Here is a 21,095-nt window from a genome sequence, read left to right as displayed (position 1 = left end):
CGATATATGTATCTCTACTTATTATCTGAAAAATCAGAAGTCTTTCAGGTTTTTAAGGACTTCAAGAAAGAAGTAGAGAAACAAACCGGTGAAGTTATTAAGGTTGTCAGGTAAGATAAAGGTGGGGAATATTATGATCGTTTCACAGAGATGGGACAAAAAAAGGTCCATTAGCGCGGTTTCTAAAAGAGGAAGGCATTGTACCTCAGTATACCATGCCTGGTAGTGCTTATCAGAATGGTGTAGCTGAGAGGAGAAACCGTACGCTTAAAGAAATGGTTCGAGCGATGTTGAATCACTCAAACCTTCCTTTAACCTTGTGGGGTGAAGCTCTTAGGATTGCAGTGCATATTTTGAATAAGGTTCCTACGAAAGCTGTTCAAAAGACTCCTTATGAGTTATGGACAGGTAGAAAACCTTCTTTGTCATATATGCACATATGGGGATGTTCAGCAGAAGCTAAATTGTATAACCCACATATAAAAGCTTTTGATCCTAGGACAACTAGTGGATTCTTCATTGGTTATCCAGAAAGATCGAAAGGCTTTAGGTTTTATTGTTCATCTCATACACCACAGATACTGGAAACAGATAAAGCAAAATTTCTTGAAAATGGTTCTGTTGGGATAGATGCATCTCAAAATATTAATTTTGAGGAAATGCAGGATTCAGGTTTCTCACCTGCTAAGGATAATGACCCGACTTTCTCTATCATTGTTCCTTCGAGTAATGTAAGAGAAAGTCCAGTCAATGAACATCAATCCCAACTAGATCCGGTTGTTGATGAGGATATACAACAACAACAGGATACAGAGGTTCATTTTGACCCACCTATAGCACCTGTATGAAGGTCCACCAGAATTAGGAAATCTGCTATCCATCCGAACTATGTGGTGTATTTACAAGAGTCAAATGATTTCATAGACATTGATGAAGATCCCTTCACATTTGCAGAAGCCATTGAAAGCAAAAGATCAACACATTGGATTAATGCCATGAAAGAAGAGCTTGACTCTATGGCAAAGAACCAAGTGTGGGATCTTGTACCTCGACCTGATGGAGTTAGACCTGTTGGTTGTAAATGGGTTTACAAAACCAAAACAGACTCTAAAGGTCATGTGGAGAGGTACAAGGCTAGGCTTGTTGCAAAAGGTTTCACACAAATAGAGGGCATTGATTATAATGAGACTTTTTCTCCTGTCTCAACTAAAGATTCATTAAGAATAATCATGGCCCTCGTAGCTCATTTTGATTTAGAGCTGCATCAGATGGATGTGAAAACTGCCTTCCTGAATGGGGATCTGGATGAGGAGGTATACATGCAACAACCTCCTGGTTTCAGAATAGATGACTCAAATAACTTAGTTTGCAAATTGAATAAGTCAATTTATGGACTTAAACAGGCCTCCCGCCAATGGTATAAGAAGTTCAATCAGGTAATAATGAACTTTGGATTCACTGAAAACATTGTTGATCAGTGTATTTACACTAAGACTAGTGGGAGTAAGTTCATAATTTTGGTTTTATATGTTGACGATATTCTTCTTGCAACTGATGATTTGAGTCTTTTACATGAAACAAAAGACTTTCTTTCCTCTCATTTTGATATGAAAGACATGGGTGAGGCCACTTATGTCCTTGGAATCGAGATCCGTCGTAACAGAACTAAGGGTGTCCTTGGCCTATCTAAGAAATCCTATATCCTTAAGGTTCTTAAAAGATATGGGATGGAGAATTGTTCTCCTAGTTCGGCACCTATAGTGAAAGGGGATAAATTGAGCTTGAAGGACTGTCCTCAGGATGATATTGCGAAGGCTCAGATGGATGTTGTCCCATATGCTTCAGCAGTTGGGAGTTTACAGTATGCGCAGACCTGCACTCGATCTGATATAGCATTTGCTGTGGGAATGCTTGGTAGATATCAGTCAAATCCAAGCATTGCGCACTGAAAGGCAGCGAAGAGAGTCATGCGCTATTTACAAGGAACGAAAGACTATATGTTGACCTACAGGAAAGTTGACCACCTAAAGGTCGTTGGATACTCTGATGCGGACTTAGGAGGGTGTATTGACAGTAGAAAATCCACTACTGGATACATTTTCCTTCTAGCGGGTGGTGCTGTCTCATGGAGAAGCGGAAAGCAGTCTACCACTGTTGCTCATACCATGGAAGCAGAATTTATTGCTCTATACGAGACTTCGTCACAGGCCATTTGGATAAGGAACTTTATTATGGGTCTTGGTATAGTGGATTCTATTGAGAGACCACTAAAGATCTTTTGTGATAATGAAGCAGCCGTGTCCTTTTCAAATAACAACAAGAGCTCAACATCGTGTCGACACATGGAGTTAAAATATTTTGTTGTTAAAGAAAGGACTGAGAATCATATGGTATGTATTGATACAATTGGGACGAAGGAAATGACTGCGGATCCCCTTACTAAAGGGCTAGCACCGGGATTGTATTCCCAACATGTAAAGGGGATGGGTCTTTTTTATTCCTTCTGATGTATGACAATACATTATGTAATCACATTTGTATTTATGTTTTGATTCTCTAAGGTTTTGTGTTATTGTTGATTTTGCATAAAGAATCTCTCATATGGGTTAGAGAGAATAGCAGAATAACAATAAAGGACCAATAGAATAGGTGAGAGACCAACCTATTCATAAAGGCAATTTCTTTACATGCCTAAGCACTAAAGGTGAATTGTAGTGTAGTACAAGAAAATATGACATTTCATAAAGGGATGTTTATATCCTTGACTCATACGATTCATTCTTGTGATAAAGGGTGGCATGTGAACCCACATGAAGAATTAAATCGAGATAACGGTATACACCTCGATTTAGTACACTTTTGGTGTCAATGGGTCAAGTGGGAGAATGTTGGACATTATGGGTTGCGGGTCCAACCCGCAGTCTGACCCGGTTTGACACCATGTTAGTGGGTCACGTAAGTGACTGGATGATGGAGGTAGTGGGTGGGAGTTACGTGAATGTGGAGAGACCACATTCACGTAACTGCCCAATTCTCCATTATATAAAGTGGTTTTGGGGTTACGAAAATGATGAGATTTCGTAACTTTTCCATACCAAAATATAGTTCTGCATTCAGGCTCAGTGGAACGGGTCCTGCTCACCGTCGACATTAGGCCTGGGCTCATTGTGGGCGTCGATCGACTGAGGAGAACGCCAAACTGCCTACACTGACAATGGGGAATCCAGGTATGCTCCCTGTCTATTTGTTTTTACACAGAGTGATCGCCAACAATATCAAGATATTGGATATGTAAGAGATGTTCATTTTTTAACTTTCGAAGAAGGCGGGCGTGTAGGAGATGTGGCAGTTAGTTTATAAATGACCCTAATCTTGTTATACATCTTCTAGAGAGGAAGATGGAGCCAAAATTGAAACACAAGTCAGAAAGGCGATGGCAAAGAAAAGCCTTGCAAGATCGGACAGTGTATATGTTGGTACAATCAAGATTATTGGTGATCAGAACCCTAGCGATCTCTTGTTGAGATTGAACACCATGTCCAGGATTCCAACTTCTGCAGAGGAGAAAGGCAAGCGAGTTATCATGTGCGAAGCAACGTTAGTTACTGCTGGTTGTCTGACTTCTGATTCCCAGTCCGTCCATGCATGGAGAAAGATTCTGGCAATCAGAATGGTCCTTTTCTGGCAACAATAATTGCAGAATGCTCAACATGGGTCCCAAGAAGAAAGTGCGCTTTTCAATGAACCCATTCCTTTTTTTTTGAACTCCAATGGTTCAGGCTTGTGATTGGCCTGAAGAGGAGGTTAGTGACACTTTACAAGGAGGCACCACCCCAACTCTTTCAAAATTGGCAACTCAACTTTCTGAGAGGAGGAAATCACCAGGACAATCATGCCTTCAGACTTGGCATCCAAAATAAGTAGTACTTTTAAGAAGGAAATAAATAGCATGTCAGTTGTGCCAGCCAAACAAGCTTCGTCCTTTGTATCCCTGGGTGAGTGCTTCACTAGCATGGTATTTTCAATGAGACAAAGCTTGTGTACATCTAATTCTTTGTCAAGTTACAATTTTATACACCAAGCACAATTGGCCGTTTAGATTCTTATCCTACATTTAGTACGACTCTTTGGAGGATGGTCGTTTTGAGGCTGTTTAGGAGGTTGTCTCAATAAATGATCAATGGAATGAGGTCAAGAAGGAATCACAGAAGCTGGTAAGTTTGGATTCTGCAAAAATCTGGATAGATCGGGGTTCCATACCAGTTTCGAATAATGATGAAGGGATAAGAATGAATGGTGCAAGAATGGATCAGTCGCCTAGTCAGGAAGACATTTGGCTCTAAAACATGACTGACAAAATTAGTGAAATGGAGAAGTGTGTTGGTGTCGAGCTTTATCAAACTATTAAAAGCAAAATGATTCATGAAATCAAAATTAAAAAAGGCAAGCTGGATCTATTGGATTGCACTAGTTAAGAAGGGTGCATTTAGCGGGAGTCACTCATACTCTTGAATATGCAACTGAATGACATGAAGTTCACCATTTCAGACTCATTTATGGTTCATCTGATTTTGACATCATTACCTATTGAATATGAACCCTTCAAGATCTTCTACAACATATATAATGATGAGTGATCTTTTAATGACCTTTTAACTAATTAAGTGTATTGAAGAAGAAAAGATACTGAAGGGTGAGAGGGTGTCGAGTACACATATGGCTTCTCATCAAATAAAACATAGGTCGAGGGCAAAGAAAAGTTTCTTCAATAAGAAGAATAAGAAGAAAACCTTTGGTGAGAGTTCAAATTCTCACATGAAAGCCAAATCCCAACCAAGAGGTTTTTCTATAAAGTATTTTTTCCACCATAAGAATGGGCATAAGAAGGTGGACTACCTGAAGCATAAAAAATGTCTCGAGAATAAATGTAATAAGTCATTTATTTCTCATGAGTGCAATTTAATCAATGTTTCATTGCATAGTTGGTGGATTGATTCTAATGTCATAGTGCATATTGTCAACTCTTTGTAATTATTTCTGAACAAAAGGAAACCAACGAAGCATGAAAGCAGCATCTTCTTAGAAAATAAGATGTGTTCGCATGTCAAGAACGTTGAGGCCTGTAGAGTTGTATTGGAGTCATGATTCACTTTGGATTTGGTTAATACATTATATGTTTCATCATATAGTCGGAAACTTATTTTAATTTCAAAACTTGATAAGTTTGGTTTTGTCTTTAAATTTAAAAATGCCAAGCTTATTATTGTTAAAATTTTTATTTTTGTAGGTTCTGCATATGTGTGATGGTTTGTATCATTTGAAAACCAAATTCCAAATTCTAGAATCTCACTCCGATGAGCACACAATGATTGACAATAAACATGGCTTAAAGCAGGATCAATCTTATTTACTTTGGCATTGAAAGTTAGAACACATCTCGAAAGAGAAAAGAACTGTCCTCAGGATGATAATGAAAAGACTCAGATGACAACTATCCCATATGCTTCGGCGGTTGAGAGTTTATAATATGCACAAACCTACACCCAACTAGATATTATATTTCACTACAAGAAAATCGTGGATTAGCGATGGACTATATCCATCGCTAATCCGTTGCAAAACTGTTTAGCGACGGATTAGCGATGGATAGCGCCCATCACGAATTTTTGCTCGCTAATTAGTGAAAAAACTTATCTATTGTTACTTCCGTCGCTAATTTGCGATAGATTAGCAATGGACATTATTCGTAGCTAATCCGTCGCTAAATTTTAAAAACAAAATAAAAAAAGTGATCCCTGTCGGGCAGTATTCCGATAGCAATAAGCCGGACTTGTACCGCACCCGACAGGCATTACACAGAACAACAACTCTGCCTCATCGCCAGACTTGTACCATCCTCTGTGAACCGGTGCTCTCCGGCGTCGCCATCCTCCGTGAACCGGCGTGCTCTCCGGCTTCGGTGTCCTCCAACGATCGCTATGCCTCGTCGTCGTCCTCCATGAACCGACGTCATCGTCCTCTGTGAACCAGCATCGCCGTCCTTCGTGAACCGGCGTTGTCATCCTCCGTGAACCGGTGTCGCCATCCTCCGTGAATCGGCATGCTCTCCAGCGTCGCTGTCCTCCGTGAACCGGCATGCATGTTCTCTAGTGTCGCCGTCCTCCGTGAACCGGCATGCATGCGATCTCCAGCGTCTCCGTCCTCCGTGAATCGACATGCATGCGATCTCCGGCGTCGCCGTCCTCCGTGAACCGACATACTATTCGGCGTCGGCGTCCTCCGTGAACCAGCTTGCTCTCCGACGTCGGCATCCTCCGAAGAAGTCGGTTTAAATCGAGCGAGGTCAGTTTAAATTTCAAACGGGGAGAGGAAAAATTTCGCGCTCGGTTTGAATAAAAAATTAGCGATGGATTTAGCGAGCGATTTTTTTCGTTGCTAAAATATTTTCTTGTATTGAGAATTAGCGACAAAAAATTTGGTGTCGCTAATCCATCGCTAAGTAGCGACAAATTAGCGATGAAAGTTTTTCATCGCTAATCCATCGCTACTTAGCGACAGATTCATGAAGAAAGTTTTCTCTAGCTAATCTGTCGCAAATTTGCAATGAAAAAAATCCGTCGCAAATTTTTGTCGCTAATTAACATTTTTCTTGTAGTGTTTGTTATAAGAATGCTTGCTAGATATCAATCTAATTTAGGCATTAAGCACTACAAGGTAGCGAAAAAGGTCATGCGTTATTTACAAGGAATAAAGGACTATATGCTGACCTATAAAAAGTTTGACCACCTAGAGGTCATTGGATACTCTGATGCGAACTTAAAAGGATGTTTCGATAGTAGAAAGTTCACTACTAGATACATCTTCTTACTAGTAGGTGGCGTCATCTCATGGAGAAGCAGAAAACAGTCTACAACTGTTGCTCATATCATGGAGGCAAAATTCATTGCTCTATACGAGACTTTATCTCAAGCTATTTAGATAAGAAACTTAATTATGGGTCTTGCGATTGTAGACCCTATTGAGAGACCACTAAAGATCTTTTGTGATAATGGAGTTATTGTGTTCTTCTTAAATAATAATAAGAGCTTAACCTCATGTCGACATATGGAGTTAAAATATCTTGTTGTTAAAAAAAATGATTGAGAATCATATAGTATGTATTGATATAATCGGTATGAAGGAAATGACTGCAGATCCCCTTACTAAAGGCCTAGCACTGAGATTATATTCTCAATATATAAAGGGGATGAGTCTATTTGATTTTTTTTGTTATATGACAATACATTATGGTTATATGTGATAACATTTATGAAACTAAATTGATTCTCTATGGCTCTATGTATTATTGATTCTATATAAATGATCTTTCTTTTGGGTAGAGAGGATAGTAGAATAACAATATTAAAGGACCAATGGAATGGGTCTGAAACTAACATGTTTATAAAAGTAATTTTAATATGCTAAAACACTAAAAATGAATTATATTGTAGTGCATGAAAATATGACATTTCATAAAGAGGTGTTCATTTTCATGACTCGTATGATTCATTCTTTTGATACTGGATTACATGTGAACCCACATGAAAATTGAATCAAGATAACAGTAAAACCTTGATAAAGTGTTTTTTCATGCCAATGGGTCAAGTGGGAGAATGTTGAAATATGGATCAGATTCAACCTGATGTGATCCAGTTTGACATGGGTACATCATGGGATGACATGACTCATGAGAGTTACAGGTTAGTTATTGCAACTGCCCATGCAGGGAAACCACTGATAGTGGTAACCTCCCACTACAAGCTTCTCTAAAAAGTCTATAAAAAGAGGTCTGATTGCTTGATGAGAATAACCAATGAGTGTCATCTTTCTCTCATTTGGGTTCAAGGTCCTGCTCATCATCGACTTGACGGCCTGAGCTCATCATGGGCATCGATAGGCTGAAGAGATTGCCGAGCACCTACCTACACTAGTTTCATTCATGGCATCTTCTAATATGTATTCTAGCTATCACATTTTGGTTCTGTTTTGAAGAACACCAACATGCCTTTATTTAATAATTTGGTTTACAAGAAACTTCATATTGCTACTAGTGAATTGATTGAGAAACTGGTTCATACGTGCAGATATAACAAGCCTTTTTGGCAAATTTTATTTGGCAAGGAACAATCGACCCTTTTTGCATTTGAGAAACTTAATGGAGGTGGTGGAAGATCACCTAACAAACCAAATTTGGAGGGGAAACAGAATAAAACATTTGACCCTTTTTGCTCCTTTGGATATTGTTTATTTAGATGTTTGGGGGCCAACCCCTATTTTGAGTTTGAATGGCTATAGATATTCTGTGTCATTTATTGATGCTTATTTCAGATATATTTTGATCCATATGATTAAGAAAAAATAGGTTGTTTTGAAATTTTTTAAAATCTTCAAAATTTTTGTTGAAAATATTGTCGAAAGAAAGATTAAATTTTTGCATACTGATTAGTGAAGTGAATATCAAAACATAAGTAAATTCTTAACTGAGTGTAGGATTGGTCATTGGATTACATGTTCACAAACACATCAACAAAATGGCCTAGTTGAGCATAGACATAGACATATCGTCGAAATAAGCTTATCTTTAATGGTTCAAGCTAATCTTCCTTTTAAGTATTGGAACTTTGCTTTCACCACTTTCATGTTTTTGATAAATTAGATCCCTAGCTGAGTTCAAAAAAATGAGTGTCCCTTGAAAGTTCCTTCCTTCCTTCCCGTTGGGGCTTATCAGAAGCATAAATCCTTTTAAGTCAGCCTGCCTCGAGTAGCTGTGAGTCAACTAGTGAATCCATTTCAGATAATGTCACTCCTGAACCAGATTCACCCATAATGAGTCTGACTCCTAACTCACCTCTTGTACCCGGGTCCACACGATCTTCCACTGCTCATAGTTTCAGCATACTCTTATATGTTGACCTTGGCTACCTCCAGTTTCAGCCTCTAGTCAACCAGGTTGCATGCACTTTATGGTGACTCGGTTTCAAGATGAAACTCTTAAACCAAAAGTCTTTTTTGTAATCAAACATCTCATTCCTATTGCTTTTCTTATTACCCTTTTCCAAGATGACAAACTTGTTAACTTTAAACAAGTCAACTAGGAACCACAGTGGCGAGACGTCATAAAAACAAAATATGAAACTCTATTGAAAAACCAGACTTGGGCCCTTTTTTCAAATCAAGAAGCACTCCATATTTTCAGGTGCAAATGAATTCACAAAATCAAGACTTGTTGCAAAAGCATATAGTTATAATACCACAGACACTAAGCTCATGACTGGATGTGGGATTCCACTATGAAATCCAAGATTAAGGATGTAAATGGTTCAGATTCGGATCAGATGTGTCCAATACATATTCAACTAATCAGATGTTGGCTAAACAGAGATTCTGATTAGAAGGGTGACAAGCTCATACCAAATCCGCTTTTGTACATGTAAACATATTCAAATATCCATCAAATTCGGATATTTATCGGATTCGGTAAGGAAAAAAATCACAACCATATCCGCACCTGATTAAGTTCTGACATGGTTTTGGATTACCAAATGCAACTAAACAGAATCAAATTCAGTTGGATATCGGATAAAATCTGATTCCTTGTTATCCCTATCGATATGGATCTGAAATTGGATCCAGTCTTCAAAGGTCCATCCATATCAGATCAAGCTTGAGCTGACTCCTATGTGGCCTGTTCTCTTGGCCACCTGCTGTACCAGCTAGGGCTGTCAATGAGTTGGGGCCGCATGACCTAACCTAGAAGGGATGCAATATGACCTGAGCCGGTGCACATTAATATAGGTCTAATTAGTTAACCGGTTGGCATATGAAACATGCATTGTGCAATTCAGATGTGGTTCTGTTTAGTATCATGCAGTGAGACCAGAACCTTGATGCTAGTCCGAGTCCGGATTCTCACTGATCCAGTAAAAGTCCGAACGTTGGAGCAGACAATTTTTTTTAATCTAAATAAAACATTTTAGAAACCCAATAAGAATAAGGGTATTTCAATAATTTTACCTGCATGAGTTTCCTGTCTCCTTCCCTACCAAGAAGACCACAGTTGACTCCATTATCCGTAGCCTTCTCTCTCTCTCTCTCTCTCTCTCTCTCTCTCTCTCTCTCTCTCTCTCTCGCTAGCTGTGATCGGACGGCCTCGTCGGAATGAAGATTTCTCTTGCTGCCATTCTGACCGTCTATCTCATGGCAGGTTTTCCGGCAGCCTCGTTCTCCCTCGTTTTAGATGGTATGACCTTCTTACCTCCTTTTTTATCACATAACAGAGCAAGTTATCCTATGTCTTTGTCTACTTAGGTGGTGTTCTCAGTAATTCAAAAAACTAGGAAAAGTTGGGATATTATCGACTTAGTGGTGTATTATCCCAAATTATCTCAGTTTTTTGGTGTTAAGTGGTCATCCAAAACCCACAAAGTTGTTATTGTCATGATTCCATGGATCTAAGAGACTAGACCGAGCCAAGCCATGGCAGTTGATATAAGACCAGCCAACTGGACTTGTTGTAGAGTCAAAATTTCGACTAAGAAGGACTCTCGCAGGATGCTAGCAGCTGAGCTTGTTTCCATCACAGTCACAAAATATCAGGGATATTTTTTAAAATGATTGTGATTTTACCAGATATCTTAATTTATCAATACTAATCCAAAATAACGGTGATAATTTCAGAATATCACCTGTTTTTTTGTTGAAGTTTTTCACTTTTGTTATATATTGTTTTATTTTTTCATATATTTTCTGTATAATTAGTCTTTCTACATGTATGCCAATATTTGATTAATTTTTTTTTTGAATTTATGTTGAAATTTAATTAACCTTTAATAATTTGAAAGAGCAAAAAAAGTTCAAAAGTGCCATCTTAAAGAGTTAGCTAGAGTTAGGTGATATAAGGAAGGGCCAGGTTCAATCCCTCTGCCACATGGGGCTTAGGAGTTATCTGGTAGGGGTCTGCCTAACCCCAGTTTGCCTTTCAAAAAAAAAAAAGTAAAAAATAATGAAGTACCGACTATCATCTCAGTAATTTATTGATAAGGTAAGCATTTGTCTTAAATATTTGAAAATTGAAGTGGCAAGATGTTAATTTATATATCGCCCATATGTAAATTTACCTTTTTTCTACTTGTATTGGCATTTGGCTATGTGTTGCTTATACCTTTGTGGCATAAAAGTTTCTTTGGGTATAAATTAAGTGAGTTTGACATACATATTATCATTCAACTGATCCAACACTTTGAATTGCAGTATGTTTAGTGATAAAGTATAATCATTAAGGCTCCATTTGGGAGCCTTGAATCGAAGATGTGTTGCACCTTCCCCCAGTGCTTTCATGCTCTACTGTTTGAGGACAGTGGTATCGATGAAACACTGCATTGAGACTAGAGTTGGCAACCGCAACATCACATTTAATTACTATTCACAGGTGGCAACACATGGAAATGGTGTTTCTATCTCAGTGCAAGGCTCCCAAATAGGGTCCAAGAAATGTTGATGGTTTTGCTCTTTGTCCAAGTTCCAACTATTCTTCTCAGTTGTCTCTGTTATGCCTTTAAATTCCTTAGTTCTATAGAATTTGGGATATGGTTTTGATGTTTAAGTTGTTTTGTGTGCAAAGGTGGTGTGGAGGAGAAACATATGTCAAGTTGGGAGCCTGTTACAAGGGATCGGATCACGGTCTCTCATCCTGAAAGCGGGCTCGGCCTGACTAACCAAGAACGGTCTGTGTTACTGTGGTCTCCAAGTTTTCGGAGCTCACCTGCACCACCGGCACCTATATTTAATCGACCTAGATCATATTTCATCATGCCTTCACCACCACCACCATTGTCACCAAGTAAGTATGCCAGCCCAAGCCCAACACCATACTAATGTCTTTGACTATTTGGATCAATGCCATGTAGAAGAGAGATTTGCAAATGTTGTATATCTCAGTCCACCTTTAGAATTGATACGCAACTGTATGAATATCTCTAGAAGTCGTCTTCCCTGTAATTTTGTTTTTTTGTTTGCTCTGTAATCTGTGTTTTTACTGTTTGCTGTAATTTGGAGTGCCCTGCTGTGTGTCGGGCCTCCCTGTTACTCTGGTATAGTGGGCGTGATATCTCATCGCACCTAACTATTCAACCTGCGTGCTGTTTATTGCCAATTCAATGCATTTTATTATTATTAACTTTCAAAAAAAAAAATCTCTAGAAGTCGTTAATAAAATGGACCATTGAGTTGATTCAATGTTTCAGGGCGCTTGCTCAATGAATTAAAAGGTACAGCCAGGATAACATGTTGATACCAACGGGGCTCCCCTTCTTTGGTAAGAGCAGCTAGTGCACGTCACCTTGTGTTGGGAGGTTGCAGGTTCAAAAGCCAATGGTATAGTTGTATAACTAGTAGCGGTCTGCCTAACCTCAGCTTGAATAAAAAAAAAAACAGAACAGGCTGATGTCTCTCGCAAGCTCTTATTGACCAAGTGCTTTAGCACCTCGATGTCGACTCATCACATCCTGTGATTGGATGGGTTGATCAGACTCATGGCAAAACAGATTGCACATGTATTATTTAAAAAAAGAAGAAGTATGAATTGGGTCTCAAAACTCGTCTCATCTAGGGTGTTGTAGATGAATACCTGACCCACTTCTGTGGTTTACAAATGTGGGTCCTCAATTGGACACAAGCCCTGGCCAATGTTTCTGAAAACTTTTGAGCTAAATCATCAAAACTTTTGGCAAAGCTCATTTGTTCAATGTTTACACAAAGGTCCCTATGCTTTCAAGTAGTTGAAGGTCTGAATATTGGTCCGAGTCCCCTGCCCAAGTCTGGTTATCTTTGGGCTGGGCCAGATCTTCAATTAACTTCGCAAACAGTTCCACCTCCTATCTTCAACCAAAGCCAAAATCCAATCAAAAACTGATTCAGGCAACATCTATAATACAAATCCGTAACTTAGACATTTCTAGGCTTAGGCCTTTGTGACAGCAAGCTGAACTCTTTTAAATTCATTTTGCTGGTTTCACATGTTCGTCTATGATTATATACTAGAGAGGCGTCACCAAAGATCTGAAGGGTGCTTGGCTCATCCTTCATTAAGACCCTTGTGCATCGTTCACCAGAAGTACTGGAGTGGTGTCAACATGGACAGTCAGTAACACAAACCATTATTGTAGACCTAAAATAGTGACAACGCCAACCATCACTAAAAACACTACTGCAACTCGAGGAAGAAAAGTGTTAGTGACGGCTAAAATAAAAAACAGAGCCCATGACTGTTGGATATTTGTGATTGGAATGTGTGTAGCGAGGGAGAGAGAACCAGAGACAGAACAGCGAAAGTGGGGAGAGGTGAATGGGATATTTGGAAACAATCTCTCGAGCCCAAGTTCATGGACGTTAGTTCTTAAAGGGAAATAACCTCAAAACAATGCCAATCTTTTTTTCATAATAACCGAAGGTCCATAAATTCATTAATAATAACTATTTACATCCAAATAAAAGTGTCCAATTACATAATCATAATAAACAAAAATGTAAAAATGAACTCAAAGTTGTGGATGGGAGGACGTCCAGCCTTGTGGACCCCCTTGTATGACATAAGACCGTATGATGTACATGATTATCATATGGATGCCTAATACCTGGATTAGCTAAGTAAAAAAAACATATATATTGCATATATAAAAATAATAATAATAGATGCTTAAGAAAAAATAGAAAAAAAAATGGGAAGCTTCTTTCTAGGGTTGAGATTAGATCTCGGCACCCTAAAGTAAGGAGAGGAGGAAAAGGGTATAAATAAGAGAAAGAAGCTCAATCACCCCCCCCCCCCCCCCCCCCCCACCGCATTTGCCCCTTTTATGACATTCTCTCTCCTCTCTATCTTCTTCTTCTTCTTTTTCTGAGATTTTTTTTCACACCACGAAGACAACTATACCACACGTTGGAGGGGTTGAGCATCGGGCTCTAACCACCATACAAAGAGGAGGAAGCAATTCAAGTAGAGAAACTGATTTTCGACAAGCGAAGTCATTTTTCTTAAAAAAAAGTAGTGGGTTCTATTCTTTACTCGTAGATTAAAGCTCATATGCAGAAGTTTATTCCGATTCTAAATAGTACCGAATGTCCTATGTAAAGATTTAGCATCAAATTTATCATATTAAGAGTAGAGATAATTTTTGAATTAAAAACCCTCTCAAAAATCGATTTCTACTAAATCGGTTTTTAAGGAGTGAATACACTCTGAATCAGATCTGTACACATACATATACATGTGAAAAAAGACTCTGGTCTCCAGTCTTAGCAGAAAAAAGAATAGATATGTACATGTCGTTGCATTGAATCTGAATACGGGCAAGTCGAGCATAGCCCTTTACCCTAGATTCGAGGCATGAAGGGTTTTTGAATGAAAACCCTTCATGGATCCAAAAGGATGTTAGAAATGTAGGGACCGATCAGTTCCCATAGTGGGGTTGGTTCAGTCCCTAGAAAGATTTTTTTTTTATTTAAGTGTAGATTTCTCATAAAAAAATTCTTTATAGGGACTGAACCGATCAGTTTTATGTCAACCGTGTATGATAGATTTCTCATAAACAAATTTGATTTTTAATTGCAATAGGAAGATATGTAATCAATTTCTTTACGTAAAATCAGTTAGTGTGTTTGATTTAATTCTCTCATCAATGTTATATGCTGCCAATGTAGAAAGAATTTAAAAATATGCTATGTTGTTGTCAAAAAATTATAGATATATGCATGAAATTAGAAAAAATATTGAAAACTTTTCTCAAGAAGTGCATTGTTGGTTTTGTGTAAAGTATCTCTCATTTTGATAAGAGAGAATAACAAAATAACAATATTAAAATGACTAATATAATGCGTTAGAAACTAACCTATTCATAAATGAATTCTTAACATGCTAAACATTAAAAATGAATAATACTGTAATATATAGAAATATGACATCTCACATAGAGGTGTATATCTCAATGACTCGTATGATTCATTCTTGTGATATAGGATAACATATGAACCCACATGAAAATTAAATCGAGATAACGGTAAAGAACCTCAAAGATGTGTTTTTTTGTGTCAATAGGTCAAGTGGAAGAATGTTGAACTTATGGAGCAGGATCAACCAGAGGTGACCTGTATTGACACAGGTCCATCAAGGGAAAATGTAGGGTCTTCTCTAAAGGCTTTTGGGTTATAGGAGGTTCTTAGGTTTTAGAGATTATAAGACACCATTCATGCTCATTAGGAACCTCCACTAGTTTTTAATTATGGATCCATTATGGACCTCCACCAAATCTCCCTATAAATAGGAGAGATTCATGGTAACTTGATAAAGACTACCATGAGGGCATACATGGTTGTTGAGTATCACATTAGTGCCACATATGTGTGATCTCTCTCTGGGTTCAAGAGTCTTACTCAACTTTCGACACCATAATCACAGTAAGCATATAGAAATTGATCTTCACTTTGTTAAAGAGAAGCTTGCCAAGAAGGATTTGAATGTTCATTAAATTTCTTCAAAGGATCAAATAACATATATCCTTACTAAGCCTTTGTCGATTCAAAGATTCTATTTTTTTTATAGCAAGATCAATGTCCAAACTGAACTATCGAGCTTGAGGGAGGCTGTTGAAAAACCTATTAACTCTCATCTCAAAGTTTCAAATTATGCCAAGAAAGCTGGTGCTTGTATCAAAGAGGAAGTTGGCAACATGTATGAGTCCCTGATGAAAGAAAGTCAAGTAGAAGGAAACAAGTTCAAAGAGACAAGAGAACTTAGCAAAAAGGTTGTTCAAGCTAAATTAGGACTTAATAACGGATTGGAAGTTTTCTTTAGCAAGAAAACTATAAAGAGTGTGTTCTATGAATAAAAAAATGATTATATATATATATATAAAATAAAAATCAGATAGTTTTAGATGGTCATGGATGTAGGTACATACAGAGGCAGGGGCACATTTAGGCTAGGGTAGGCATCCAACACCCTAATTCGAATTTCGCCTGGGGGCGAGAGAGAGTGCCCACCCTCACCCTTAGGAAGGTCAGGTTAGGATGGCCACACTCAAACCTGACCCACACCTCCCCCTCTACCCTCGAGTCCCTGACCTCGACTGCCCTCTCTCTCTCCTACTCCCCTTGACACTTTGAACTTTGGGCCTTCGCCAGTCCATTCATTGTTCTGCAGCACTAGCAACAATGCTGGTGTGCATGCCTTTGGCTTAAGGTCCTCTCTCTCTCTCTCTATCGCTCTCTCCCACCAAAACTTTGCTGAATTCGGATCGACATCCATCATTTGATGACCTCTCTGGCACATGCTCCTAGCCATGGTGGTTGGTTTCCTTCTTTTCATTTTTTTTTTCAAAATGTTTCATAGGGTTTTGATTTTAATGGTTTTAAATTTAGGGGTTTTACTTTTTTTTTTCAATTAGCATCATGTATTACCACAGTTTAGGTTTTCTATTTAGTTATTTTTTCAAATAGCATGAATGCTTAATTATGGGTTTAGGGTTATGTGTGTATGCATTTTTTTAATTAGCATTATGCATGAATAATGAATGCTTGGTTTTTTGTTAGAATACTAGAGGTTTTATTTATTTTTTTCAATTAGCATAAATGTGTTATTTCTTTTAGGATTTTGGGTATTGATTTGATTTTTTTTCAAATAACATAAATGTATAATAAAGGTTTTAAGGTTTTTATATGATATTTTCTTTTTAATTATCATTAAACATGATTTCTTTAATAAATGCTTTATTTTGGTTATTAAACACCTAAATCTTTGATTTTGGTTAGGATTTATATCTTTTATTTTGGTTTTTCAAATTACATAAATATCTAATTAGTTTTTTTTTACCAATTACATATCTATAATGTGATGATTGTTAGGATTTAAGGTTTTTATTTGGCTTTTTTATAATGACATAAATGCTTAGTTTATAGTTTTATGGTGTGTGTATAAGTGTGTGTATAATTACCATTAGGCACGAATCCATCAATATTATGTGATTTGATTTTGGTTAGAATATTAAAGTTTTAATTAATTAATTATAAATGCATAATTCATAATGTTTGTAGGGATTAGGGTTTTGGTTTATATTTTTAGATGACATAAATGTTTAATTATGATTTAGGAGTTTTTCTATGTTTTTTTTTAATTATCATTAGGCACTACAACAAAGCAGTAGATTAGCGACGACCACATTCCGTCGCTAATCCGTCGCTAACCATGTTAGCCACGGATTAGCGACAACGCGGCGACAGTATGCTTACGTCGCGAATATTTCGACGCTAACTGGCGACGGAATAATTCCGTCGCCAAGTCCGTCGCTAATTGCGACGAAATAACGAGCGCTATATTCCGTCGCCAATCCGCCGGTACTAAACGGCGACCACGGCGTGGCGACGGATTTAATTCCGTCGCTAAGCCGTCGCTAGATTAATATGAATAGCGACGGAATCATCCGTCGCTAATCCGTCGCAAAAACGAAAAAAATCAAAAAAAATTTATTTAAAAATTAATTACCGAGAACTGTACAATTTATATTTCCTGTACATTTTATATTTCCTGTAAATAAAAAACAAACCACACAAAAAAATTCATATAACAAGTATCTATAATAATTAATCGTTCCACCTTAAAACTAGGAAGTTTAATTATTTACAATTCAACAATTACAATTAGGAAAAATAAAAAAAATAGAACTTCTTCAACACAGTCCTCTAATCATCGCCAAGATTTTGTGCGTCTTCTTGTTCATTGTCTTTATCTGTCCCTTCAGCTCCACTACCCTGATTATCGCTAGCAGCCTACACAAGAAAAGAACAGTCAGTATTGATAAACAAAATATAATGAAATAAATTACACACTATATGTGATTCTATCATGTGCTCATGTGTGATCTAAGGCAATAAAAAAACTCTATATGTGATTCTATCATGCTCATATGTGTGCTAAGGCAGTCAAAAAATTGAATATGTGATTATAGCATGTTCATATGTGTTCTAAGACATATAAAAAAACTCTATATGTGATTCTACCATGCTCAGATGTGCTTTAAGGCAGGCAAAAAACTATATATGTGATTCGATCATGCTCGTATGTGTGCTAAGGCAGTAAAAAAATTGAATATGTGAATATAGCATGCTCATATGTGCTCTAAGGCAGGCAAAGCCAAAAATTTTATATGTGATTCTATCATAAATGATATATAACATGTTCATATGTGTTCTAAGGCAGTTAAAAAACTCTATATGTTATTATAGCATGTTCATATGTGTGCTAAGGCAGTCAAAAAACAGAATATGTGATTATAATATGCTCATATGTGTTCTTAGGCAGTAAAAAAACTGAATATGTGATTATAGCATGCTTATGTGTTCTAATGCAATCAAAAAAACTTTATATGTGATTCTATCATGCTCATATGTGCTCTAAGACAGACAAAAAGTTAAATATATATATATATATATATATGTGATTCTATCATGCTCATATGTGTGCTAAGGCAGTAAAAAAATTGAATATGTGATTATAGCATGTTCATATGTGTTCTAAGGCATCTAGAAAAACTCTATATGTGATTCTACCATGCTCAGATGTGCTTTAAGACAGTCAAAAAAACTATATATGTGATTATACCTGAGAGGGACCTGGAATCGAAGATCCCCTATTCTGAACAGCGGCCTTGATCTCATTTCGGAGAAAGGGGCGACGGTGTATTGGAAGTAGTTATTCAGTGATTCATTAATGATCTCGCGTACATCATCACCGGAAAGAATAGTCGGCTGCTTGGAGCTTATGTCGGCGCAAGAAGTTGGTGAGCCGTAACTGGAAGAACCAATAACTGGTGAAGTGTTCATATTACTCCCAAACCCGAACACGCGACCTTTTTTGGGTTCACCTGCTGCAGTCACCCATGCTGTAGGATCAAATGATGGATGCTGAGTAGCGTCTTCGCCATATCGCTCTACCATTTGTTGCTTATATGCCTCCTACAAAATAATGTTTAAAGTATTCATTAATAATTAATGATAACATTATGATGACTTGCATATATATTGCAATGATTATTAATAGAATTAATACATACCGTTGTCGTTCTCGCCTTCTCTGATACGAAGACTCCCGTGGTCTTCCGTTTATGTGTTTCTACAAACACATCCTTATATGGTACACTGCCTCCTTTTTCTGCTTCCTGCGAAGTTAAATGACAAAAGATTTAGTACACAAATTTGCAACAATACTTATAAAATTAATATTATATATTAATGAGTTACCATTTTCTTTAGGTGGCTCCCAAATGTCTTAGATCCACCTGTGTGTAGATGGGCTTCGGGCATCTTCGATCGATTTTGTGAAGCCTTCGCAGAGCGATTTTTAAATGCATCTCCCGCCCACATATCGCACATTTCATCCCAGTAATCTCTTCTGATAGTAATAGGACCATGGCCCTTCCACAGTAATGGATCATCTACTACGCCAGATGCTTTTTTTGCTGCAGTCTTCATAGTGTGCAGCATGTCTGCAAATCGATTGGCAGCCACCTTCTGCCACACCTTCCTTGCATCATTTTCTTCCACCGTAGTTGCAAAGCGATTCGAAGCCTATAAATATTTTCAGAAAGTTAGTAGACATTGCTTAAATAAATTAAATATGAAACACATTAACTATGAGGAACAACTGTATACCATGAATGAGGACCACAATCTGTCTAATACCTCCTTTGGGTACTCTTTTCATTGAGCAACTGGTCCTGGTAGATGTTGAAGAAGTGAATTCCTAATCTCCCGTACTACTTCTTGTGGCTCAAACCTCGTGCTGCACATGAATTGTTACACAGTAAATATCAATATAAAATATTTAAAAGATATGCAATAATTGAAAACAAAATACTTACGATCGATTATCGATATACACTATTCGAATGAGTCCTCTTGTGCCAGCCTGAGAAGACCCTGTTTCCTGTGTTGGCTGTTGACTTATGCGATCAACTGGTGTAGGTGGGTCGTGTACAGGCGCAACATCATCTGTAAAAAAATACACACCAAGTTCTCAGAATGTGCATTTGAACTAATCAAGCATCTAATTAGTTATATGATATACCTATCACAGGAGCCCGTGAAGATGAAGGTTGAGCCTGGCTACTACTGGATGAGCGACCACTATAACCTCCACGAACCATATTCTAACAAATAACATATGTCATACAATACATTCAAATAATTTACATCAAGTATTACAATGCATTCAAGTCATTCACATCAATATGCATTCAAATAATTCAAATCATTGACATCAAGTATTGCACTAATTCAAATCATTCGTTAATTGCATAAATTATAATACATTCAGATAATTGAAATCATTCACATCAAGTATTACAATGCATTCGAATCATTCGTATCAAGTATTACAATACATTGAAATAAAATTTTTAATCATTCACACCAAGTATTGCAATACAACTCACATCAAGTATTACAATGCATTTAAATAGAGGTTTGTAGTATAAGATTTTGCTCACTAGCTTGAGAATTCTTCCTCGTCACTAGTTTGACTTTCTTCTTCTTCTTCTTCTTCTTCTTCTTCTTTTTCATTGTTTGCCCATCCACTTGGTACATCATTTGGATCACATTCCTCTATGAATGTTTCATCAGCCAATGGAGATATGACATGCATATCATGCGCAACATCGTGACCATAAGCGAAGTCACAGACATCATCTGATTGATAGTAATCACTGTCTTCAGCTAACTCATCTTCTTGTAACTGATCATACTCAGGGTATAGTTTGGATTTCACCTTGCAAACTGCCCACCATTCATTTCTATCTGACTTTTTTATACTCGGATATGAAGTATAATAAACTTGTTGAGCTTGCGAGGCTAATATGAATGGTTCATATGTTCCAAACCTGGATTTATGATTCACCTCCACAATGCCTGAAGCTTTGTCGAGTCTTGTTGCAGTTGGATCAAACCAATGACACTTGAATACCGTAACCCTGTTATTCATGCCTAAGTAAGTCAACTCCATTATTTCCTCTATA

The 21,095-nt window shown here is 37.5% G+C and overlaps 1 long non-coding RNA gene across 1 annotated transcript; it reads right to left on the bottom strand.

The window, feature by feature from the left end:
* Positions 1 to 17,600: 17,600 nt before the first annotated feature.
* On the bottom strand, positions 17,601 to 18,921 carry LOC149834041 (uncharacterized). The gene is made up of 2 exons (XR_016432501.1): positions 18,686 to 18,921; positions 17,601 to 17,853 (listed from the first exon to the last, which is right to left on the bottom strand). It is a non-coding gene; the product is annotated as an uncharacterized LOC149834041 (long non-coding RNA).
* Between the last annotated feature and the right edge of the window lie 2,174 nt (positions 18,922 to 21,095).

This window comes from Nuphar pumila, chromosome 6 (assembly GCF_984573655.1).
Source record: "Nuphar pumila chromosome 6, dmNupPumi1.hap1.1, whole genome shotgun sequence".
NCBI lineage: Eukaryota > Viridiplantae > Streptophyta > Magnoliopsida > Nymphaeales > Nymphaeaceae > Nuphar > Nuphar pumila.
Note: the sequence above shows the minus strand (reverse complement) of the source record. Positions and strands in the feature narration are given on the sequence as shown.